Source organism: Notolepis coatsorum (genome assembly GCF_963971535.1).
Source record: "Notolepis coatsorum genome assembly, chromosome: 1".
Lineage (NCBI taxonomy): Eukaryota > Metazoa > Chordata > Actinopteri > Aulopiformes > Paralepididae > Notolepis > Notolepis coatsorum.
Genome location: NC_140165.1, coordinates 21,113,474 through 21,140,481, shown reverse-complemented (window position 1 = coordinate 21,140,481; position 27,008 = coordinate 21,113,474).

Here is a 27,008-nt window from a genome sequence, read left to right as displayed (position 1 = left end):
GTGGGGGACCCCCAGACCCCCTGCTTAAAAGGTGGCCTGACGGGCCATATTTTGCACTATATTTCCTGGCCTGAATGATTTCCCCAGTCCGGCCCTGGTTAAAAGCCTCCAATGCTTATTAGTGTGTGTGCGTTTGAACCAGTGGAGGCTGCTGACCAAATTTTTAGGTGAAGCACAAATTATTATATTATATTATATATTAAATTATATTTTTTAAACATCCCCAACGCTGCAACACCCCCATTCCTCCCAGGTGTCAGGCTCCTCATTCGCTTCCATTCATTTTGGGGACCATGTTTAAATATCATACTTCTGAAGTATAAACAAACTATACTGCTGTGACGATTTCAATAAAACAGACCATTCTGAGTCAATGGTATGCAAAACTGTACATTGGAATATCTTAACATGTATTTACCACCTTCCTCTGCACGAGGCCACAGATGGTGTACAGCTTTACTCCCGCTGCTGGGGTGAAGGGATGGACAGGATGCCACTCAGTTGTAAAAAGGTTTTAATTCTCTCTCCAACAGGTTACAAACCTTGAAACAAAACACACATTCAATCAATAACTACCAAAATACTACTATCATTCTTAAAACAAATCGCTTACACACATCCACTCACCAGTTCTCACTTGTCTCCCTTCGCTGCTGTCAAATTCCCCGCAACTTCCTGTTTACTAGTTTCACTGACACCACATGACGTATCTCGACCAATTACAGCCCACTCCTCGCTACGTCCCTGGATCACATGTGAAATGAATACACCTCCATTCACAACTTTAACCAAGCATACAGTGCCTCCATACATCCGAAATGACAACATAATTATAATCATAGCTCAACTACCACTAATCAACATTCACATAAACGCACAGCATAAAAAACAACACAAGAAAAACATTACTTATTTACAAACACAGACTAAAGTGCACCTAAACTCCACAACCACAATAGAAAGCTGCACACCTCCCACTTGGTATCCTGGACTCTAGACCCAAGGAGACCACAACAAATAACCGCTCTCCTTTGGCGGTGGAATCTTCGGATCAACCTTCTCATGGGGTGCTGTTATTGCTCTTCTACAGGTAAGAGCACCACGAGTCTTTGGACGTCTCTGCTGAGGATAATAGAGAGTCTCTGATCGCTGCTGATCTTCTCCGGACGCTTGCCCGAGGCCACTGGACAGCTGGGGCATGTTCTCACTTTGACATCACGGACGACCCCATTCACGTCAGGGGCCACCTCCACAACACGGCCCAGTCTGTACTGACCCCTTAGCGCGTTCTGATCGGCAAGCCAAACAAGATCTCCGACTGCCACATTGCGAGCCTTACTATGCCACTTAGGCCTGATAAACAAGCCTGGTCCAGCAAGCTGGCTCCACCGCTGCCAGAACTTGTTTACTTCAGTCTGGACTACTCTCAATCTCACAAATGGGTAGCCCTGGAACTCGTAGCTCCGTGAGTCCCCTGTGGGTCCAGCCCTCCCCAGTAGCAGGGTGTTGGGGGTGATCACCTCTACCGCGTCATCTTGGACCTGGAGTCTGGCGCCGATCGGCCTCTCATTCGATAAGTTGGCTGCCATGTAGAGCATAGTTTGGAACTCTAGTCCTGTGAGGTCCCCGCCACCCCCCACATTACTCAGCGCTTGCTTGAGAATGCGGACTGCTGCTTCCGCCGCACCATTCCTGTGAGGTGAGTCGGCTGGGTGGAACACCCAGATCCACTCGGTTCCTTGCCTGGCAGCCTTTCCCCTTACTTCATCCTTGTCGAGACTTTCTAGGAAAACATAGAGTTCCTTCAGTGCAGGCCAAGCTCCAACAAAGTTTGTGCCCCGGTCTGACCAGATTTTCTTCGGGTGTCCTCTGAGCGCTATGAATCTCTGGTAAGTGCCCATGAAGCTCTCTGTGGACAGGCCCTCCACCATATCGGCGTGCATAGCTCTAGAAGCCATACAAGAGAACACCACACCCCAGACCTTCATCCTAGACCTCTTCTTTGCCACATCCCTGACCATGTATGGGCCAAACAGATCCAGAGTTGTAAACTCAAATGGGGCAGCCGGCTCAGTCCGCTCAGAGGGAAGGTCAGCCATAACCTGCTGGCACATCTTTGCTCTGGTCTTCCGGCAGGAGACGCACCAGTCCCCAACCTTCCTTGCAACCCGCTGAGCCTGAACCACCCAAGCCTTCCTCCTCATCCGCAACATAGTACCAGCGACTCCCTCATGGTTGGCTTCATGAGACTCTCGCGCCACGAGGGTACTGACCCAAGCTCTATAGGGAACCAGAGGCACTCCTGACTCTCCTGTTGCCCGGGCCCTTCCAAAGCACACCAGAAGCCCTGACACCTCCTCCCTGACTACCACGAGCCTGTTCAGTGTTGACTCAGGGAATGCTACCCCTTTTTGAGCTGCCAAACAAAGTTCTCGGAAAGCGCCCCCAAGCTCCCATGCGTCGAGGACAGGCTTGCCCTCTTTCTCCTTTGAGTGCTTGGCCTCCCACTCTGCTCTCTCTATGGCTCTTCCTCGGATTAGCCACTTGTTCACCGCTCGGTGGACCCAGCTGATCACTCCACAGAGCTTGGTCAAGCTGCTGAACTTCTCAGGTTTAACGAGATTGACGAGAGCTTTTCCTCACTTCCGGACTCGCTAGAGGGCTCTTTTTCTCCTTTCTTAGAGAGCCCGGGAGCCTTGTCCGCCTCGCTCGGAGACTTCTCGGACGAACTTGACGCCTTTTTCAGCTGGGCTCGAGTAAGAACCGCCGTGAACGCCCTCCTCTGGAGCCTACACACAGCCTCTCTGGTGTTAGCCGCTACCTCTGCCGCGGACTTCATGGGCCACTCTTCCACAGGCCTTATTAGAAACTCAGGTCCCTTTTGCCACTTGGAACCTTCATCCAGGTCTTCCGGGGGACATCCTCGAGTGACGAGGTCAGCGACATTCAGATCCCCTGGGATCCACCACCAGTCGGCTACTGGCCCCGCCTTCTGAATTTCCCCAACCCTGTTCGCAAAGAACATCTGATACCCGTAACTCTCCCTCTGAATTGCTCCCAGTATAGTTTGGCTGTCTACAAAGTGAAACCACTTCTCTACCTCCAGACGGCCTTGCCTCTCCCAGAACCCTTTTAATCTGGCTGCAAAGACTGCACCACAGATCTCTGCTTTGATTACATCGCCCTTCTGGTCAAGGGGTGTCAGCTTGGCCTTCGACTCGACGAGACGAGTGTCCACCCCTGCTGATGTCTCCCACCTCAGATACAGGACAGCTCCGAAAGCATCATCACTTCCATCAGAAAATGTCACACCCCACGGCCTCCCTCTCCATTCAGGAGGAGTGAGGCTTCTCTCAAAGCCAACTTGATGAAGTCGACTGTACTCCTCAAAGAGCTTGATAGCTTCTGTTCGGAGGTCTGCCGGAAGAGGATGGTCCCACGTGTCTTTCTTCGAGCCCCCTCCCCCAGCCACCTGGAAAGCTGTAACCTGTTGGAGAGAGAGTTAAAACCTTTTTACAACTGAGTGGCATCCTGTCCATCCCTTCACCCCAGCAGCGGGAGTAAAGCTGTACAGTTACAAACCACCACAATAGAAAGCTGCACAGATGGGTTTTATGTAACACAAGGACAATGAATGAATGAATGAATGAATGAATGAATGAATAAATGAATGAATGAATGAATGAATGAATGAATGAATGAATGAATGAATGAATGAATGAATGAATGAATGAATGAATGAATGAATGAATGAATGAATGAATGAAAACTTTATAGATTGCAGAATGGGTACAATACAGTACGGCTCAATACACACAATTGTTAAGGGGATGCAGACCAGAGAGAGACTTTCGTCTTGTTTACATCAGGGTCCCCCATTTTCAATTCATCATAACATGACATACAGATAGACAGTACTGCTACATCTATATATGACATACAGAGATATAGACAGTACTGCTACATCCAGACATTTATGACATACCAGATCTACAAATATATACTGTTTAAGAGTACAACGCCTGTCATATAGACCTATAGCGTTGGAAACTCTGATTAAGGAGAGGGAGAGGAGAGAGGAGAGGGTAAGGAGAGGAGGAGAGGAGAGGAGAGGAGGAGGAGGAGGAGGAGGGGAGGAGAGAGAGGGAGGAGAGAGAGGAAGAGGAGGAGGAGGAGGAGGAGGAGGAGGAGGAGGAGGAGGAGGAGGGAGGGAGGGGGCCACGGCGGACCAAAAGAAATCGCTCGTTATACCACAGAAAGGCAGAACGCATACCAACGCAGAGAGAGAATACAGCCAATTAAATCATAATCAACACAGACCGCCCCACACTGCTACTAAATGTAAAAAAAAAAGAATTTCACTCACCATTGACAATGTTACTTCTTAGGAGGAAATAGTGTCCCTGTCGCTCCTTGTAAATGAAATCCATCCTTCGCTCTTTTCTGATGAAACGTTCAATGACCTCCTCTGCAGTTGCAAATCCAGCAATGCAACAAACAGCAGTCTTTTGTGATCTAATCGATCCTTAATTTGCGTGAGGATGCTGTCGAAATCCACTAAACATTGTTCTGTTGATGCGTGACACACGTTCCATTTTTTGGGACTCTGTTCATTCTCATTCATTCATTAATTTGCTGTCATAACACAAACAGCTCACCTTGAACCATGACCAGCTTAATTACGTTAGTTAGCATCCAAGCTAGCGTGATAACATTAGTAGTTATTAGCATCCAAGCTAGAAACTGCTAGGCTGCCTGCTTATGCTTACAGTACCTGCAATAATGTTGTCATCCTCCTGGACAGATAGACTTGTTAAATCATAATATCCACATGTGTGTTGTGCTGGTCCTCAGTAAATGTCCCGCTATTAAAGTGCTAAATGTTAGATACACTAATATAGAGGTTTCGAACGTGGCTGCTCTCAGTGCTCTGTTAATAACATTTTCAATCAATCAATCAATCAATCCCGCGAGGGGAGAAACAGCCGTGTAGCTACAGAGCTGCAGTCGTAGGAGCCATACTCTGATTGGATTTGCAAGGCTGCCAATCATTCAACCTCCGTGTATTGGATGTCAAGGGCTGTCAATCATTCAATCCTCCATTCAATGGCAAGAGTTTAAATGCACAGACCGTGCTTAGATGACATTAATAGCCTATTTTGATTGGCTATTATTTATTATTTATTTAACCCTGGGTCAACCTGTGCAGTTATTCTGCACGAATAATTACTGCAGTGCAGGCCTGCTCAGAGCTGTCAATTCTGGCAATTTTTTTTTACAGAGGAAAACATTTATAATAAAAAAATAATAATAATAATAAATACAAAAAAAAAATATATATATATATAGGTATATGTAAATTAATAATAATTATGAATTATGAGTGAATTTGTGTTTCACGTGTTGTCATAGAGAAACCTCCACTGGTTTGAACGTTTGCATGTTTCAACCATACATTTCCATTTATATAAAAAAAAAAAAAAAAATTATAATCTTTTATTCAATTTTTTTTACCTCCTATAATAGTGGGGGTCGCGGCTCTCTGACACCGTTATTTGGGGGTCGCGGCCTGAAAAGTTTGGGAACCCCTGATCTATAGCACCTTTGAATAATACCGGGGTATAAACTAATTAAATTTAAACCATGATTCCTATGGTAATATTGTGGTATTTCAATGATTTATGGGACTATACTGTCATCAAGGGCACCTACTCCACTTCAAATTGGCTACTGAGCCTTTGGTCAGAGACATTTGTCAGAGTGCGAAAGTTCAGTTGCTTTATTGAATGGAAGTGTAAATTGCAGTGGAGTAAGTACGCGGTGCCGACTCTGTGACATGGAATAATGGGCCCTATAGGCAGATAGGATGGGTCTAATTTAGTCTGAAGGACTTCTGCTGTATGAAGGAAGCAGCTGAGAGGGGGTGGGAGGGAGAGAACAGCCACATCTCTCTCTAGTCTCTCTCTCTCTCTCTCTCTCTCTCTCTCTCTCTCTCTCTCTCTCTCTCTCTCTCTCTCTCTCTCTCTCTCTCTCTCTATCTCTCTCTCTCTCTCTCTATCTCTCTCTCTCCCTTTATCTGTAGTATTCCAGAGGAAACTAAAAGGTACCCGCTGACCCCCTGGGCCCTGTTTCATGTACGTGGTTCAACTAAGTCGATCAACATGTCCATTATCCAGCTTCAGTTAACCCGATGTTCAAAGCCGGGATTTTCCTGTTTCACAAAGGAGGATTCAGTCTCGTTAACTCAAGCCAGACTTGAGAGTCAGGCTCAAGTCAGGCTAGATGCGCGCTCCCGTTTTAGGTGGAAAGCCAGCACGTATCGATGGCAGAGACCCTGATTCTCAACGGCATTGATTGATTAATTGATTTAAGACTTTATTGACAGATTGCAATAGGCTCAATCGCCTCGCCGACAAGTTAAATGCGTTATCTATAGGCTAATTCTAAGTCCCTCATTACCTCAATCAATCAGATTATATTTCTTTAAACTTGCCTGCTGGATTGAATAATCAAATGAGATCTTGCTAGCGAAAATAACTAGTTAACTGTTATACAGAATTACGAGACGGCTTTCTTGCCCATTGATTGATGTATAGTCAATGTTTAACTTATCTCCAATGTGGTCCAACGGGTTGTTCTTTTGACTTCCACACGGACGACCCGGGTTCAAGACCGGGGTCCTTCTTTTTGCAATATAGGAATAATTCAATTTGGTGCACGTTGAGAGCTATATAAAGAATGACATCCTCAATGCATGTAGATTTATAATATTTTAACTTAAAACCAGGCTACTTTGGCGTATAATCATTAATATTATATTCAAAAAAATCATATTGGAAACACCGGGATTTGAACCCGGATCGCTAGATTGGCAGACTTGAGCGCTACCGCTGGGCCACTGTGCCAGATGCGATAGATTCATTGTTTATACATTAATGAACGAGAGACCCGTGTTTAGAATATCCCTTATTTTGAATGAAGTTTTATTTCTTTATCCTCATTCATTCATGTGACGTCAACGGCTCATTCAATTTCTCAAATCCGTCAAACAGCGCATCTCATCAGACATCTTAATCCCAGTTACAATTAAAATAACCACATCATGTGTACGTCGCACGAGCGAGCGCCACCGTCGCCACGGTATATATAACGTGCATTATTTAGGACAAAGTGAATTTAATATCAGCATTTTGGGTCTATTTTACATTTCAAAAGCCCCCTCTGGAAGAATGGAGCACAAAAACGTAATTCAGAATGGTATAATGCAGATCGTAGACTGTGGGAATAGTTTCAGGAAACGGGCTGTCACTTCTTTGCGGGGGCGTGGCGATAGTTCAGGCTAACTTGAACTTGAACTCTGCTTTCGAGCAGGCTCAAACTTTTGGATATGTTGTCATGGTGATTTGGAAAATCCAGGTACATGAAATCGGAAAGTCCGGCTAACCCAGTTATCCAGCTAAAGTTATCCGGCTAACTCAGTTATCCAGGTACAAGAAACAGGGCCCAGGGGCGGATTTAGGATTGTAGGAGATCCGGGGCTTAGTCCAGATAGTCCGGATTTTTTTTACTTCAACACCACAACCTTTAACTTATACCACCACCTTAAAGCGGACAAAAGGCACTAGAGAACACTTAAATTCACACCCTTTAATTAATGAAGCAAACTATAATAATTTATAATAATAATAATAATAATAATAATAATAATAATAATAATAATAATAATAATAATAATAATAATAATAATAATAATAATAATAATAATAATAATAATAATAATAATAATAATAATAATAATAATAATAATAATAATAATAATAATACACTGTGTTTGTATAGCACCTTTCATACAAGAATTGCAGCTCAAAGTGCTTCACAGCAGTACAAAAAGACAGGCATAAAATGAGCACAACATTGGCAGATCAAGAGCCATGCATAAAGTGCAGACATAAAGCATAAAATAGATAGCAGTAAAATAGACAAAGTCAAGGTAAGACATAGAACATTAAATCACATCGTTTTTCATATTAGGATCTAAGATCTAGGGTTAACTTGCCGAACGTTGAGCGCCAGGACCCCCGAAAACCATAGTATAGTCGGGTTTTCATCGTTGTTTCTTTTATTCGATATTTCCATTCATAAAGACATGCCGGCAGCCTGTGTTATCACTGGGGATGGGTCTGAGATCTCAAAAGTCCAATACCGCCGCCTAACACCTTGCGGCCACTATTGCACTCCATTTTGGAAATGACACCAGACCACCCTGAAACTACACTCATATTCACGACGGTATAAAACGGAAATGTATGGATGGAAAAATTATCTGTTTTTTGCATCTTGACCGGAAGAAACTCAATGACAATCGACTATATTATTAGATCCATAGCTATAATATATAATATAGCTTTAGGCCTGCAAACACAGCCACGTATCCCCATGTTAAAAGGCGCTGGCCTTTCAACAGTAACAGTAAACAGCGCCAGCTGGCGCTGAAAGTGTTAATATGCGTCTTTGTTTACGGTTTTATTATCACTGATACAAAGTAAAATACTGCAGTGCAATAAAATAGTTAGTAAAATAGAATAAAATAATGCAATAGTGCATTGCAATAAAATAGTTATCATCGTATTTTTCCGGGAGGCCGGTAAGGAGTGCATTACAGTAGTCGAGTCGGCTTGAGATAAAGGCATGGATCTGGTTTTCAGCGTCGTTTTGATTTATAAATGGCCGTACTTTAGCTATGCTTCTAAGGTGGAATAATTATGTTTTTGTCAACTTGTTGATTGTGATTTAAAGCTTAGGTCTGAGTCTACCATAACACCAAGACTTAACTCACTCAAATACAGTTAGCAGCTGGATAGACTACAGATGGAAATTAGCTTCTGCTAAATCTGGTGCAAACATATTTTCATGTAACAATGATCAATTGTCAAAAAAAAAAAAAAAAAAAAAACATATTTAGGATATATATATATAGGGCGGCTACGTGGCGTAGTTGGCAAGGCACTCGCCACGAAATGCTGGAGACACTGGGCTCGTCAGTTCGAGCCCAGCGCTCCACATTTGCTTTCAGTTTAGCTGGTCGTCCGTACTAATACACATTGGCCGTATTAGGGGGTGGGAAACTGATGGGTGGGGATCGGGCGTTGTGGACAGCGACTCCTACAGGTCGGTTGGTGCGCCTGCGCAGTAGAATCAGGAAGTGTCGGGGGCAGCGTGAGCCTCCCACGCGTTACTCCTCGCCACTGAGAGATCGAGCTGCGCAGGTGAAAAGATGCGACTGCTGTTACCTCAAGTACCGGAGGGGACTTGTGCTATGTATGACTTAGTCCACATTGCAGCCGGCTTGTGGGAGGCAAGAAACAGCGTCCGTGACAGGGGAGGGTGGAATTGGATGATATGAAATTGGGATGGGAGAAAAATATAGAAAATGGGAGAAAAAGTGGATAAAAAAAAAGGATATATATATATATTTTTTATTTTTTTTTGAAAATAGATTCGGGGCTTTTCAGAAAACATTCGGGGCTTGAGCCCAAGTAGCCACCCCTAGCCCCGCCCCTGCCGCTGACCAGATAATAAAAAGCGGAACGCCAACTGTGGCCCATCACATTCAGTATCACTCATTACAAATCCGTCCGTTCTCATTAACTGACATCTGTGTCTTAATTAGCCACGGAAAGACAGGTATATATGTGGGTGGCTGTCCGGGGCAGCCACTTAGATATCCAGGAAGCATTTCCTCTCACCTTTATTGGGATTTAAGTGAGTTTTATAAGCTACATTGGGCAGTGAGCAGACTGTTTGGATTACTAATGAGGCTGCGCTCCCAACACAACCTGATTGCATTAAGGTTTTAGTTTTTCCTTACAGGCTACTTAAAGGGATAGTACAAATTTAGTGGATCATATACTACTCCTATCTGAGCTCCGGGAGGGTCATCAAAGAGAAGCCGCCGCAGTCTTTGCCCCACAATGGTGGAACGAACTTCCCACCACAGTTAGGACAGCCTAACTCCAATCTTTTGCCGTCGACTAAAGACACACTTCTTCAATCAATATCTGAAATGAAGAAAAAAGAGTTGTACCCTTCCTGCTGACTTGTCATACAGAACCTGTAAGTGGCTTTGGATAAAAGCGTCAGCTAAATGACAACATGTAAATGTAAATGTGAGTGGACAGCTGTGATGATGTACGTGAGCAGCTTGACGTACTGTAAACAAAACCCTGCTTTCATTTTAAAAAAGGAACCACATTATGTGACTAAAGACGCACTTCTTCAACCATTATCTGAAATTAAAATTTAAAAATCTAACCCTAACTAACCTTACTGTCATGCACTTGTCCTAATAAACTAACCTACACTGTAGCACTCAACACTTTGATGAACATTGTTACTCAGCTGATAGAGTTGTGCCCTTCCTGATGACTTGTCGTACAGAACTTGTACAGTAAGTCGCTTTGGATAAAAGCGTCAGCTAAATGACTAAATGTAAACGTAAAATGTAAATGTGCCTTGGCTGAGTTAACCCTTGTGTGGTGTTTGCATCTGTGGGACCCGTTTACAAAAAGAGAAATGACACAATGAATTATTATTATTATTGTATTTTTTTTATAATCTCTTTTTATTGGTAACATAATATCAGATTACAGTTGCGACATGAGGGTTTTGGGTTTTGCGGGCGGCCACTCCCCAGTAGGTTAGTACTAGTTTGGTATAGAGTGGTCGGCGGCTGGGGGGTGCACGGTCCTCATCCATTGCTTGGCTTCCTACTGGGTCTAGAGGCGGAAAAGAGAACCATTATGGGCTCAAGGGACCACTCCAGTTTCCAGATTTGTTTGTGCTGATGTTCACCCGTACCCCTGAGGAGGTATGAGGGGTCACGTCGTCATCTAGTTTTTAACCTGATGTGCATCCATACCCCTGAGGAGGTAGAGGGGGGCACAATTATTTTAATAATTCATCTCTTTGTAATATAAGTGTTTCACATGATGTGCTTTCATACCCCTGAGGAGGTAGAGAATTTAAGTCGTCACATGATGTGCCTTCAAACCCCTGTGGAGGTAGAGAATTTTATTCATTATTTGGTCCATTCTTTTGAAGCGGGATGGCGCCCTCTATAGGTGGTTTTTGGTATTCATTTTTTATTTTTTAATAATTCATTTTTTTGTAATATAAGTGTTTTCACATGGTGTGCTTTCATACCCCTGAGGAGGTAGAGATTCTAAGTCGTCACATGATGTGTCTTCATACCCCTGAGGAGGTAGAGAGTCTAGGTTATTTATACCTAGATAGATAGGTAAATAGTTAGTTAAGGTCGGTTGTTTGTAGTTACATTGTTTTTGAATGGTTTCTGCTTTTCTACTCCTGTGGACCAGTTACGAGGAAGTTACACTCTAGACCAGGCTTAGGCTTAGGTTCTGGCTTTGGGTTTTGCGGGCGGCCACTCCCCAGTAGGTTAGTACTAGTTTGGTATAGAGTGGTCGGCGGCTGGGGGGGTGCACGGTCCTCATCCATTGCTTGGCTTCCTACTGGGTCTAGAGGCAGAAAAGAGAACCATTATGGGCTCAAGGGACCACTCCAGTTTCCAGATTTGTTTGTGCTGATGTTCACCCGTACCCCTGAGGAGGTATGAGGGGTCACGTCGTCATCTAGTTTTTAACCTGATGTGCATCCATACCCCTGAGGGGGTAGAGGGGGCACAATTATTTTAATAATTCATCTCTTTGTAATATAAGTGTTTCACATGATGTGCTTTCATACCCCTGAGGAGGTAGAGAATTTAAGTCGTCACATGATGTGCCTTCAAACCCCTGTGGAGGTAGAGAATTTTATTCATTATTTGGTCCATTCTTTTGAAGCGGGATGGCGCCCTCTATAGGTGGTTTTTGGTATTCATTTTTTATTTTTTAATAATTCATTTTTTTGTAATATAGGTGTTTTCACATGGTGTGCTTTCATACCCCTGAGGAGGTAGAGATTCTAAGTCGTCACATGATGTGTCTTCATACCCCTGAGGAGGTAGAGAGTCTAGGTTATTTATACCTAAATAGATAGGTAAATAGTTAGTTAAGGTCGGTTGTTTGTAGTTACATTGTTTTTGAATGGTTTCTGCTTTTCTACTCCTGTGGACCAGTTACGAGGAAGTTACACTCTAGACCAGGCTTAGGCTTAGGTTCTGGCTTTGGGTTTTGCGGGCGGCCACTCCCCAGTAGGTTAGTACTAGTTTGGTATAGAGTGGTCGGCGGCTGGGGGGGTGCACGGTCCTCATCCATTGCTTGGCTTCCTACTGGGTCTAGAGGCAGAAAAGAGAACCATTATGGGCTCAAGGGACCACTCCAGTTTCCAGATTTGTTTGTGCTGATGTTCACCCGTACCCCTGAGGAGGTATGAGGGGTCACGTCGTCATCTAGTTTTTAACCTGATGTGCATCCATACCCCTGAGGAGGTAGAGGGGGGCACAGTTATTTTAATAATTCATCTCTTTGTAATATAAGTGTTTCACATGATGTGCTTTCATACCCCTGAGGAGGTAGAGAATTTAAGTCGTCACATGATGTGCCTTCAAACCCCTGTGGAGGTAGAGAATTTTATTCATTATTTGGTCCATTCTTTTGAAGCGGGATGGCGCCCTCTATAGGTGGTTTTTTGGTATTTATTTTTTATTTTTTAATAATTCATTTTTTTGTAATATAGGTGTTTTCACATGGTGTGCTTTCATACCCCTGAGGAGGTAGAGATTCTAAGTCGTCACATGATGTGTCTTCATACCCCTGAGGAGGTAGAGAGTCTAGGTTATTTATACCTAGATAGATAGGTAAATAGTTAGTTAAGGTCGGTTGTTTGTAGTTACATTGTTTTTGAATGGTTTCTGCTTTTCTACTCCTGTGGACCAGTTACGAGGAAGTTACACTCTAGACCAGGCTTAGGCTTAGGTTCTGGCTTTGGGTTTTGCGGGCGGCCACTCCCCAGTAGGTTAGTACTAGTTTGGTATAGAGTGGTCGGCGGCTGGGGGGGTGCACGGTCCTCATCCATTGCTTGGCTTCCTACTGGGTCTAGAGGCAGAAAAGAGAACCATTATGGGCTCAAGGGACCACTCCAGTTTCCAGATTTGTTTGTGCTGATGTTCACCCGTACCCCTGAGGAGGTATGAGGGGTCACGTCGTCATCTAGTTTTTAACCTGATGTGCATCCATACCCCTGAGGAGGTAGAGGGGGGCACAATTATTTTAATAATTCATCTCTTTGTAATATAAGTGTTTCACATGATGTGCTTTCATACCCCTGAGGAGGTAGAGAATTTAAGTCGTCACATGATGTGCCTTCAAACCCCTGTGGAGGTAGAGAATTTTATTCATTATTTGGTCCATTCTTTTGAAGCGGGATGGCGCCCTCTATAGGTGGTTTTTGGTATTCATTTTTTATTTTTTTAATAATTCATTTTTTTGTAATATAGGTGTTTTCACATGGTGTGCTTTCATACCCCTGAGGAGGTAGAGATTCTAAGTCGTCACATGATGTGTCTTCATACCCCTGAGGAGGTAGAGAGTCTAGGTTATTTATACTTAGATAGATAGGTAAATAGTTAGTTAAGGTCGGTTGTTTGTAGTTACATTGTTTTTGAATGGTTTCTGCTTTTCTACTCCTGTGGACCAGTTACGAGGAAGTTACACTCTAGACCAGGCTTAGGCTTAGGTTCGGGCTTTGGATTTTGCGGGCGGCCACTCCCCAGTAGGTTAGTACTAGTTTGGTATAGAGTGGTCGGCGGCTGGGGGGGTGCACGGTCCTCATCCATTGCTTGGCTTCCTACTGGGTCTAGAGGCAGAAAAGAGAACCATTATGGGCTCAAGGGACCACTCCAGTTTCCAGATTTGTTTGTGCTGATGTTCACCCGTTCCCCTGAGGAGGTATGAGGGGTCACGTCGTAATCTAGTTTTTAACCTGATGTGCATCCATACCCCTGAGGAGGTAGAAGGGGGCACAATTATTTTAATAATTCATCTCTTTGTAATATAAGTGCTTCACATGATGTGCTTTCATACCCCTGAGGAGGTAGAGAATCTAAGTCGTCACATGATGTGCCTTCAAACCCCTGTGGAGGTAGAGAATTTTGTTCATTATTTGGTCCATTCTTTTGAAGCGGGATGGCGCCCTCTATAGGTGGTTTTTGGTATTCATTTTTTTATTTTTTAATAATACATTTTTTTGTAATATAGGTGTTTTCACATGGTGTGCTTTCATACCCCTGAGGAGGTAGAGATTCTAAGTCGTCACATGATGTGTCTTTATACCCCTGAGGAGGTAGAGAGTCTAGGTTATTTATACTTAGATAGATAGGTAAATAGTTAGTTAAGGTCGGTTGTTTGTAGTTACATTGTTTTTGAATGGTTTCTGCTTTTCTACTCCTGTGGACCAGTTATGAGGAAGTTACACTCTAGACCAGGCTTAGGCTTAGGTTCTGGCTTTGGGTTTTGCGGGCGGTCACTCCCCAGTAGGTTAGTACTAGTTTGGTATAGAGTGGTCGGCGGCTGGGGGGGTGCACGGTCCTCATCCATTGCTTGGCTTCCTACTGGGTCTAGAGGCAGAAAAGAGAACCATTATGGGCTCAAGGGACCACTCCAGTTTCCAGATTTGTTTGTGCTGATGTTCACCCGTACCCCTGAGGAGGTATGAGGGGTCACGTCGTCATCTAGTTTTTAACCTGATGTGCATCCATACCCCTGAGGAGGTAGAGGGGGGCACAATTATTTTAATAATTCATCTCTTTGTAATATAAGTGTTTCACATGGTGTGCTTTCATACCCCTGAGGAGGTAGAGAATTTAAGTCGTCACATGATGTGCCTTCAAACCCCTGTGGAGGTAGAGAATTTTATTCATTATTTGGTCCATTCTTTTGAAGCGGGATGGCGCCCTCTATAGGTGGTTTTTGGTATTCATTTTTTATTTTTTAATAATTCATTTTTTTGTAATATAGGTGTTTTCACATGGTGTGCTTTCATACCCCTGAGGAGGTAGAGATTCTGAGTCGTCACATGATGTGTCTTCATACCCCTGAGGAGGTAGAGAGTCTAGGTTATTTATACTTAGATAGATAGGTAAATAGTTAGTTAAGGTCGGTTGTTTGTAGTTACATTGTTTTTGAATGGTTTCTGCTTTTCTACTCCTGTGGACCAGTTACGAGGAAGGATTGGAGTTTGTTGCTGTGAAGCCCCTTTTTTTTTTTAATATACCAATCTTTTTTTCTGTTTTTCGGGTCCCTATTTTTTTGAAAAAGAGGAGAAGAAGAGAGGGGGGGGGAAAGAGAAGAGAGGAGAGGTATGTTGTACGTTATTGGGTGGAGATGGTGGTTGGTAGGAGTATGTATCTCCCTGAGTTCAAATTTTGAATTTTTTAAGGATGGTGTCCCTTGGTTGGGTTGTTCCGGAAGGTTGCTTTTGGATTGATGATGTCATGGTGATGTCATAATAGATTCTTCTAGAATTGCTCCTAGTTTGGCTGTGTCCGGATGTGAGATGACCGGGTGTTTTAGATTTGTTTCCCCGTCTATCGGATGGCCTGTGTGAGTTAGAGTTCCTGGTTTTCCCCCATCCCTTGTGTCGCCTGGCCTGGAGAGAGTTTGTGTCTTTTTGGTATGTAGTTCTTAGCTATTTGTTTAAACTTAGAAATTCCAGGTTTTTAGAACAGGGAGTATAATAACAGGGTATGGATGTGGTCAGTAGTTCCAGATGGTTTGTTTTAGTACATATTTCAGTTCTAAAACCATCTTTCGTGGATTGACATCATTCCTTTATCCTTTAATCCCTGTTATTATTTATCCCTTTCCTTAACCTATGTGCGTTTGAGATGACCGTATCCCAGGAGTGGGTAGGGGGTCATGTGGGACTAAAATAGTTAAGTCCCCCGATTTTTTTACACTATCTTCTTGTCCTATATACGTTTTTGTCAAGCCCTGTCTGTTTTAGACATGTACAGGGTCCTCAGGACTAGAAAAGTTAAGTCCTGGTGGGTTTTTTTTGGTTTTTTCTATGTTATGTGTCTATACTCGTTTAAGATGACCGTATCCCAAGATTGGGTAGGGGGTCATGTGGGACTAAAATAGTTAAGTCCCCCGATTCGATTCTTATGCTAATATCTTGTCATATGTATGTTTGTTGTAAGTATGTATGTTTGTGACTAAGTTTATGGTGCAGTTTTAGTGGTTTAGGGTATTTTTCCCATGTTGTTGCAGTGCTTTTTGCCAGTGTTTCCACATGAAGACTCCCGTTTGTGCGGTCCAGTGGATCTCGTCGTATCCAGTTTGGAATTGTACGTCTGTCAGAGGTGGGATGTAATCTAGTATGCTCTGTATCCCCTCGTTGATCATCTGTATGTTGTGCCAGTAGAAAGGTTCTAGGCGAAGGTCAGCATTTATGCCTGCCATAAGTATTCTTGCTCCCGGAAATGCTGACTTGGCCGCTTTTAATAGGGCGTGTAGTTGTTTGTCTATTTTGTAACCGTCGTCGCAGTCTTTATCATTAATGCCAAATGATAAGATTACTGTTTTTACCTTGTGGATGGTGTCCACTTGTTCCAGTATCCTTATGGCGTGTCTAATTCGGGCCCCTGGGTAACTGTCTACCTGTATCGTGTTCTGTTGTATTTTAGGTAGGTTCTTTAAGTTGGAGTCACCCATGATAATTGTGTCCCTGTATGTTGTGAGTCTCCAGCTGTCTTTGTGGCCTCCGCTTTCGTGTCGTTCATATCTGGATGAGTTTGTTTGTCTGAGTGGTAGGATCGTGCGTGTGTGTGTTGGGTTAACTCCTGTCTGTGGTGGTCCCCTTGTTTCCACCTGAGTTGGTTCAACCCGGTCTGAGGTGTTGTCGGGTTTTTTGTATGAAGAGTGTGTAGTTAGTGTGGATTTTGTTAAGGGTGTTAGTTGGAGCTTGGCTATGTGTGTTGTTGTTGATGTTGATGGTTGTGTTTTTCTGTGTGTTGGGTTTTGGGTTGGTTGCTGGCGTGTTGGGGGTGGTCCCATTATGTTATCTAAGCTAGAAAGTGGGCTCCTTGGCTCTAGTGGTGTGTCTGTTAGGTGAAGGAAGAGTGGTTTTATTCCTTTGTTTTTTGTGATTCTTTGTTGGTAAGTGTTTGTGGTATTCACGTGAGTTGGTGGTGGTGTTGTTTTGGGTCTTTTGGGTGTTGAGTGTGCGTCAGGTGCCTGTGTCAGGGTGGGTTTGGGTACTGCCGTTGTTTGTGTGGTTGGTTTAGGGGGTAGTGTGCGTTTTAGGGTCCTGTTTGTGTTCTTTCTGTTGGTCGGAGGTGGTAGTGTGCTTTTATTGGGGGTGTTGTTAGGTGTGTTTGTTATGTTGTTTGTTGTTGGTGGTGTGTGAGGAGTTTGTCTATTTGTTTGTAAGTTATTTGTTGCTGCGGTTGTTGTAGTTTCTTCGTCGTCCTCTATTATTATGGGTTCGACGTTGTTTCTATTGTTAGTTGGTTCGATTTCTATGTGTACTGTGGTTATTGTGTTTGTTTTATTCTGGTCGTTGGTGGTCAGGTCAAAGCTATTGTCAGATGTGTGCCAGTGTTGCTGTACGAACTCAAGGTCGTCGAGGAGGGTTTGGTTGGCAGGTGTACTGTTGATTGTTTCCATGGTGGTTGGTTTGTTAGTCTTTTTTTTAAGCTTAAGTCTTTGTGTGTTTTTGCTCCCCTGTTCCCGGGGTGCCGTTACGAGTGTGTTGCCTGGAGAAGACCCGATTGGTGGTTCTAGTGGGTGGTCTGTGCCCTGGGTGGTTTGTGCCTGTGTTGTGGGTACGGGTGTGTGTTGAGGTGCCCTTGTTGCAGGGTCTGTTGTGTTTCTGTGTTGTGCTTCAGCTGTCTCTGTGTCTGTCTGGCTAGTGTTGGGGGCAGTCTGTGTTCGTGTCGTGGGGGTGGGCTTGGTTGTTTTGGTTGGCTGTTGTGTCGGTTTGTTGGTCTTTGTTCTGGGTTTGGGTTTTCGTGGGCGTTTGCTTCCCTGTTCCCAGGAAACCGTTACTAGTGTGTTGTTTCGAGCAGACCCGGTTGGTGTTTCTAGTGGGTGGTCTGTGTCCCGGGTGATTGGTGCCTGTGTTGGAGGTACGGGTGTGCGTTTTGGTACCCTTGTTACCGGGTCCGGTGTGTTTACGTGTTGTGCTCCAGGTGTCGCTGTGTCTGCCCGGCTAGTGTTGAGGGCCGTTTGTGTTAATGTCGTGGGGGTTGGTGTGGATGGCCGTTCTGTTGGGTTGCTAAGGTTAGTGTTGGTTGGTGCCTGTGTTTCAGCTAAGGGCTCTGGTGTGTGATCCCGTCCTAGCGTTGTGGGATCTGGTGCGTTGGTCGGTGTGGGTTCCGAAGTGCATTCCCTCCTGATTGCGTGGATCTTGTTTTTTAGATCTAAGAGGTTTTGTTCGGTTAGATTTTTTACTCGTTTGGAGTTCCAGAATATGGCTAGTGTAATGGCGTCCTCCCATTGTTTTAGGCCGTATGTGTTGTGTGTTTTTAAGGCTTCTAAGGCCTCATTGTAGACTATGAGGTTTTTAACCCTCAGGAAGTCCAGTGTGTCCTTTTGCCAGTTGTTATTGTCTGTGTCCGTTAGGTTGTCTGTAATCGTATTTTGTAATTTTTCCCGTTTTGCTAAGTTTCTTTGGTAGCGTAGTTGTTGTGCTACTCCTTTTGTAATATTAGGTACGCCCAATCGAGTGGTTTGGATATCTGTTGTTAGATACCTCTGTATGGCTTTGGTTAAGCTGTGGTCCTTGTCGTCCATACTGTGTTTGGGTGTCCTATTTCTAATTTCTATTGCCCTTTTTCTTTTAAAAAGGGAATACATTTTTTGGAGGTTACGTTTGGATTTTAGGTGGGATACTTGCTTCACCTTGTCCAAGCGTACGCTTTTTGTTTGTTTTGTTAGGTGTCAATTAACGGATAAACTCTTCAGTAATGTCACCCTGGGTCATAAGACGTTTCGGCCGTAGTACAGACTCATATATTTGTATATATGAGTAAGTACACACTATACGTCCTCGTCAGGGGCGGCCCGTCCGTTTAGAGGTGATCAGCCTCGGGACTGTTTATCCGTTTTTTTTGTCCAATTGGTTTTTTTTGGGGGGGAGAAAGTTGGAAGGGAGGGGTGTGTCTGAATATAAGTCTGATTTTGTAGATATTTACAGTAAGTTTAATCTAAATATATACACCCGTTTGTGTATATGTGGATATATCTCTCACGTATAAGTGTGTATATATGTCCTTTGTAGAGATATTCTCTGGTAGTTGTTTTACAGTTGATTTATAGTCTTGTTTTCAAGTGTGCAGTGCCTAAAACCTATACCTGTACAGTTGTATGTTGTACATGCATATGTATTTACTCAATGCACACGTGTGTACCCGACTTTTGTAATGTTAGTCCTTTGTAAGTAATGATTCTATGGTTAGGTATATGATCCTGCTGTATGATATACAGTGTACACACTCTCTACATATATATGTGTATTTCTCATATATATGTATTTAGTGCCTACTGTGTATATGATAGTAACAGTTTTGTTTATGGATTGAGTCTTCCTGTACGGTTTGGAAGTTTGTCAGTCCTCGTAGCTATGCAAGATTTGTTTGTTTTACCAATTTCAGCGTTTTTTTGCGCTCGGTCCTTGTGTAAGTTGTGTCTATACTCGTTTGAGATGACCGTATCCCAGGATTGGGTAGTGGGTCATGTGGGACTTATAAATAGTAAAGTCCCCCGATTTGTTTGTTTTTATAAATTTTTAGCGTTTTTTGTTGTGCTTCGCCGTACTTGTTCGTAGGAGCCTCAACAATTTTTCAGAGTATTAATTTTTGGGATTAATATTAATATTTATTTATCAATAATCAATCAATCTATACTCGTTTGAGATGACCGTATCCCAGGATTGGGTAGTGGGTCATGTGGGACTTATAAATAGTAAAGTCCCCCGATTTGTTTGTTTTTATAAATTTTTAGCGTTTTTTGTTGTGCTTCGCCGTACTTGTTCGTAGGAGCCTCAACAATTTTTCAGAGTATTAATTTTGGGATTAATATTAATATTTATTTATCAATAATCAATCAATTGTCAATTAATCAATTATTAATCAATCAATGTCAATATACAATCAATCAATTAATCCATTAATCAATCAATGTCAACACCCAACCAATCGATCTATTACCAATCAATCAATGTCAACATATAATCGACCAATTAATCATTAATTAATCAATGCTAACATATATTTAACCAATCAATCACTAATCAATCAATGTTAACATGTAATTGATCAGTCAATCACCAATCAATCAATGTCAACATATAACCAATTAATTGATCCACTAATCAATAAACGTTAACATATAATTAATCAATTAACTGTTACTTAGTTAAAAAGTGGATGCGTTTTTTTTCTTTTTTTTCTCCAAAAGGGAGGAGATGTGAGTGAATTTTGATTCCTGTATTTTATTCCCCTAGTGGGTCTGTTCCTACTTCTGGTCAAGGTTGGATAAAATGTATTTCTTTTTCTGTTTGTAAGGAGGAATCTATTTTTGAAAAGACGTGTAGGTGTAAGTATGTAGTGGTATGCTCGGGCTCTGGAAGGCCCTTAGAAGATTGTTAATAGATATTTACCTCAGTGTTAACGAGGAGCCTTTCACACCCCCGTTTCGACACTGTGTTGGGACCTGATAGAGGCCTAAATCCTTGTTCTTCGTCGTGTCAAGAACTGTTATTTCTTATGTGAGGCTTCTAAGAAGTACAAAGTTTAATTTTCTCTGTTTTCTGTAAACCAAGTGGACTTCCGGGGTATTGCTCGTACCCCTTGGTCAAACTTGAGTTTAGAGAAATAGAAATTACTTTGTAAGCCTACTGAATCTAACAGTTCCTTCCACGCTATTGGGCTACCGAAACGAAATTACGTTTTGGCTCCCACCTCCCCCCAGTTTACTCAAGTTGGTTGAAGATGCTGAAGTTTTGTTGGCTGGTTCTTGGAAGGTGAAGTGGATTCTGGGATGTTGGATGTGATGGTCTCTCTGGAGTTAGTTGGTCTCAGGATGTGGTCTCTGGATACTCTTGGTCTCGTCTCAGCTTTTGGATCAGTGGTTGTTGGTGATTTTTTTGGATAATTTAGCTGGTGGGGTCACTGTTCTCATTGTGTATTACGGCGGCGGTGTTATAAATTGTGTTCTTGTTGATTTGTGTAGAAAGTTTCTGTTTTGGGTTTATTCTGTAGTAATCAGTCAGTTTGTTCCTTGTGTGTGGTTAGAATTATGTTTTTTAATTTTTTATGTGTTCAATTTCATGTTTTAGTGGTATTTTTGTCATTACCCAGAATCCCCGGGAGATTTTATGCAGATTTTATGCAGATTCGGTTCCTCTCGGCCAATCATAGGCCGATCTCGTGTACCAATTTGTTTTTGGTTTATAGTTAAAAAAAAAAAAATTCATTTACGAGACAGGGTGTTATTTAGTAAACCATAGCCCAATGTGCGAGGTACGCACTGGTGTAAGTTTCATGTGATTCTGATTAGAACTGCTCTTCGGACGACAGTATGCTTTTTTTGAGTTCTGTGTGTTAAAGTCAGAATTTTTTCTGTGTATTTTTTCTCTCGGCCAATCTCGTATACCAATTTGTTTTTGGCTTATAGTTTCAATTTCTGTGCATTCACGAGACAGGATGTTATTTAGTAAACCATAGCCCAATGTGCGAGGTACGCACTGGTGTAAGTTTCATGTGATTCTGATTAGAACTGCTCTTCGGACGACAATATGCTTTTTTTGAGTTCTGTGTGTTAAAGTCAGAATTTTTTCTGTGTATTTTTTCTCTCGGCCAATCTCGTATACCAATTTGTTTTTGGCTTATAGTTTCAATTTCTGTGCATTCACGAGACAGGATGTTATTTAGTAAACCATAGCCCAAAGTGCGAGGTACGCACTGGTGTAAGTTTCATGTGATTCTGATTAGAACTGCTCTTCGGACGACAATATGCTTTTTTTGAGTTCTGTGTGTTAAAGTCAGAATTTTTTCTGTGTATTTTTTCTCTCGGCCAATCTCGTATACCAATTTGTTTTTGGCTTATAGTTTCAATTTCTGTGCATTCACGAGACAGGATGTTATTTAGTAAACCATTGCCCAATGTGCGAGGTACGCACTGGTGTAAGTTTCATGTGATTCTGATTAGAACTGCTCTTTGGACGACAATATGCTTTTTTTGAGTTCTGTGTGTTAAAGTCAGAATTTTTTCTGTGTATTTTTTCTCTCGGCCAATCTCGTATACCAATTTGTTTTTGGCTTATAGTTTCAATTTCTGTGCATTCACGAGACAGGATGTTATTTAGTAAACCATAGCCCAATGTGCGAGGTACGCACTGGTGTAAGTTTCATGTGATTCTGATTAGAACTGCTCTTCGGACGACAATATGCTTTTTTTGAGTTCTGTGTGTTAAAGTCAGAATTTTTTCTGTGTATTTTTTCTCTCGGCCAATCTCGTATATCAATTTGTTTTTGGCTTATAGTTTCAATTTCTGTGCATTCACGAGACAGGATGTTATTTAGTAAACCATAGCCCAAAGTGCGAGGTACGCACTGGTGTAAGTTTCATGTGATTCTGATTAGAACTGCTCTTCGGACGACAATATGCTTTTTTTGAGTTCTGTGTGTTAAAGTCAGAATTTTTTCTGTGTATTTTTTCTCTCGGCCAATCTCGTATACCAATTTGTTTTTGGCTTATAGTTTCAATTTCTGTGCATTCACGAGACAGGATGTTATTTAGTAAACCATTGCCCAATGTGCGAGGTACGCACTGGTGTAAGTTTCATGTGATTCTGATTAGAACTGCTCTTTGGACGACAATATGCTTTTTTTGAGTTCTGTGTGTTAAAGTCAGAATTTTTTCTGTGTATTTTTTCTCTCGGCCAATCTCGTATACCAATTTGTTTTTGGCTTATAGTTTCAATTTCTGTGCATTCACGAGACAGGATGTTATTTAGTAAACCATAGCCCAATGTGCGAGGTACGCACTGGTGTAAGTTTCATGTGATTCTGATTAGAACTGCTCTTCGGACGACAATATGCTTTTTTTGAGTTCTGTGTGTTAAAGTCAGAATTTTTTCTGTGTATTTTTTCTCTCAGCCAATCTCGTATACCAATTTGTTTTTGGCTTATAGTTTCAATTTCTGTGCATTCACGAGACAGGATGTTATTTAGTAAACCATAGCCCAAAGTGCGAGGTACGCACTGGTGTAAGTTTCATGTGATTCTGATTAGAACTGCTCTTCGGACGACAATATGCTTTTTTTGAGTTCTGTGTGTTAAAGTCAGAATTTTTTTCTGTCTGTGTTCACAAATAGCAACAATTTGTCCCATTTATTCCCCCCCCCCCCCCCCCTTGCTATGAATTATAATTTCTTTAACTCATTGGCCTTGGCAAATCTTCTGTGAAGATCATATAAGATTATATTATCATGTTGTGCACACTGTGTACCCCCCCTACATATTTATAATACATACAGTGTGGAAATTGTAGGTGAAAATAAGTATAAGTGTTACAAAGGGTCAGATTAAACCGAATATATATATTTATTGCCTGAGATCCCATGTATAATATTTGTATATCGTTTGATATCCCTTGTATATTCTTTGTACATATATACGGAATATCCCTTTAGCCTACAGACCATAATATTCGTTCTCCTATTGGAAGCGATCCCCTGGCGCCACTGCCTTACCCCCTAGAGCTGACTTCAAAGGTACCGACGAGATATGTCTGTACATGCCCAGCTTCTGCCCATGAATACGGCTGGCGAAATACGAATGGTACTATTTGTTCACAGCGCATATATATATGGCGCAAGAAATGTAGAACTCCTCTTAGTCCATTGTCCCGTTCAGTCTCGTTCAGTTCCAGTTATCCAAGCAACGTCTCACCCACTACGCAACGTGTGGTGCAGAGTAGGGCTCGCATTGCCCCAAGATAGAACCTCGTGTTATCCTAATACATTTGTTTAACGTATCGTTCGCTCCTTACTAGTAAAGGCCTTCATTACGAGTCAAAGACCACGTGAAGTGGGTAATTGTGCGTCTACATAGAGCACTTATAGCCGCGTGCAGATAGGATAGAGTAACGTCAAGTTCAACCGTGCACTACCACGCACCGGAGGATACCTACACCCCGCCAGCAGTGCCACTTTCCGGCAAGGATTATTATTCTTCATTGCTTTGACCAAGCTGCTGGAACAGAGAACCGTCTACCCCGCTACTGTGGGATCTACACCTGCCCGTGAGACCATCACTCAAGCCCGTCTCTGTCGTACCAGAGACTCCACGGCTTTCACCTACGCGACACGCACCCTGGGACCAGGCTGCATTCCCCGCTGACACAAGGGTGATATCGTCTCCGTGGACCATTGACTTGCATAGAGCTTTGCCTCCCTCTGCTGGCTTACAACCGGTAGTACACCCTTTCCCAGAATATCCCTAGATCTAATTACTTAACATTCATTATTGATTTGCCTGCACATTCTTTGCCTTATAAGCGCAATCTAAGTAATGTAACAATATTCTTGATGTAATAAATATTCTAAAACGAGTATTTGAGTGGAAACCGTGTTATTGTGGAAGTGTTCTAATCTAATATACTTGTGTACAGTATTGGCCAGTAGTACATAGACGGTAGTGATTTAATGATATCAATACTTGATTAATACAGTCAGGGAATTGTACCCCTCAGTTACAATTGGTCCTTCGATAGCCGGAGAATAATTAGCGTAATATTAATATAATATTAATATTGACATGGCCGATGACGAACACTCCACAAACGGTTCTCCTAAGCTAGATCGCCCGCAGCGCAGACGGCAGCCACCTCCCTATCTAGAGGCATACTCTGTCAGTCCAATACCTAGCTTTAAAGGGAAGTTAAATGCGGAAAAAGTAGAAAGTAAAATTATGTCTGACCTTAACAACCAGGTTACCCCGACCACAGAGGCCCTAGTGGGTGCTAATGTAACTGACCAAGCTCACGGTGGGGACCAGGAGGGAACTGACACGACTTTACCCCCAGACAATACCGAAGAAATAGCCCCCGATCAGCTCCGGGAGGAAGACAACCCTAAAGAGACGCGCACCCAGGAGACGGATCTCCTCGGTACGCAACAGGAGAACGGATCTCCAACAAGTACTGCCGGGAGCCGATCGCCCCGAACAGCGTCTTCCCCCAGCGAGGCGGACAAGATGCTGGCGCAGGCACTCATCGCCACCCTGGCGGCCTCCACCGAACGCGATCGACTTCAAGCGCAACAGACGCGCGAGCGCGAACATTTTGCAGGCGAGCGAGAGCGCTTCCAGGCGCAACAAAGGAGTGAAGACGACCGCATAAGACTGGACACCAGACGCCTCCAGACAGAAGAGAACATTGAGAGAAGCCGCGCCGATGCACAGCACGCCGCCGCCAATGCACAGCGCGACGTCGCAAATGCACAGCTCCACGCCGCCCATGCCAGCGCCAATGCCCAGCGCGACGCCGCCAATGCACAGCGCGACGCCGCCCAGGCCAGCGCCAATGCGCAGCGCGACGCCGCCAATGCCCAGCGCGAAGCAGCGCGCGACGCAGCCCATGCCCGGCGCGAGGCAGAGCGCGACCGGCTGCAGGCGGAGCTGATGGACAAACTGGTTGCCATGGCGACACCCCCTCACTCCGCACGGAGCTCCCAGAGATCGTCAAGACATGGGTCTAGGACACATTCCCCTACCCGACGAAGCGACCCGGGACCCCGCCTACAGGAGGATCCTGTCCACGTCTCCGAACCCCCTCCCCGGCCGGTCCATACGAGACCTAGCAACCGGGAAGAACCGCGAGACCACGCCGAGAGACTGAACAGAAGACTCCAGGTCCTAGCAGAGGGAGAGGAGGAGGAGGAGGAGGAGGAGTGTCAAGCCGACCAGCAGCAACGTGCTCTGGCCCAGGAGGCCCAGTACAGCCCCGACCAGCAGCAACGTACTCAGGACCAGGAGGTCCAGTACAGCCCAGAAGTCAGCCCCGAGGCCCTGCGCTACAAACCCCCGACTCAACTCACGGGTGAGTTTGACGCACCGTCAGCCCCGAGGAACAGCACCTGGGTACCCGACCTTCGGTACCCACCAAGTACCAGCCCAAGACGACACGCCAGAGGAGACTCGCCTAGGAGGCCTCTCCCCCAACGCTCACCGATGTGCCAGTCATCCATGACATCATACATTGCCACGCCGTCATTTCCCGACTTCGCCTATGAGAGTCGAGCACAGTACACGGAGCTCCGGATGTGCCTAGAGACAATGATGGTGGATGTCGCTGATGAACGCCACAAGTATGCAATATTACTGAAGCACCTGAAAGTACCGCGAGCGCACAATATAGCGCTGGCCTATGCCACCTCTTCGACACCATACACAGCGGCCCTAGCGGCGCTGGACCAGAGATATGGACGTATATGGGATTACGTAATAGAAGAGATAAGGCATATTGACCGCTTACCCCCAGCAACAGACAATCGCTCACTAGACGACCTGTCAATCAAAGTGCAGTCCCTGGTAGGGATGCTGGGAGCGCAACGGGAAAAGGGCATGCATGAGCTATACGCCAACTCTAACGTCGAGAGGATTTTGGAGAAGCTGCCACCCGCAAGACAAGAGCGTTTTAGGCGGCATAGAGACTACCGGGATCCCAACGGCCCCGAACCATCCCTCCTTGATCTAGCCGACTTCCTGGCGAGAGAAGTCAGCAGCTTACGACTGGATACGTTCGGGCGGAGCACGCCAAGCTCCAGAGAGGGACCCAGGAGAATAAATGATGGAAGAAGATCGGTGACTGTTATGCACCAAGCCGAATCAGTACCGCAGCACCAGAACCACAACACCCCCTCGACGAAAGAGGACCAGTGGAAGATTGAGTGCCAGTACTGTGAGGGAGAACATCGGCTCTATCAGTGCGAAGATTTCAAGAAGCTGACCAAGGATGATGTGAGCCAGTGGGTCAAGGACCACC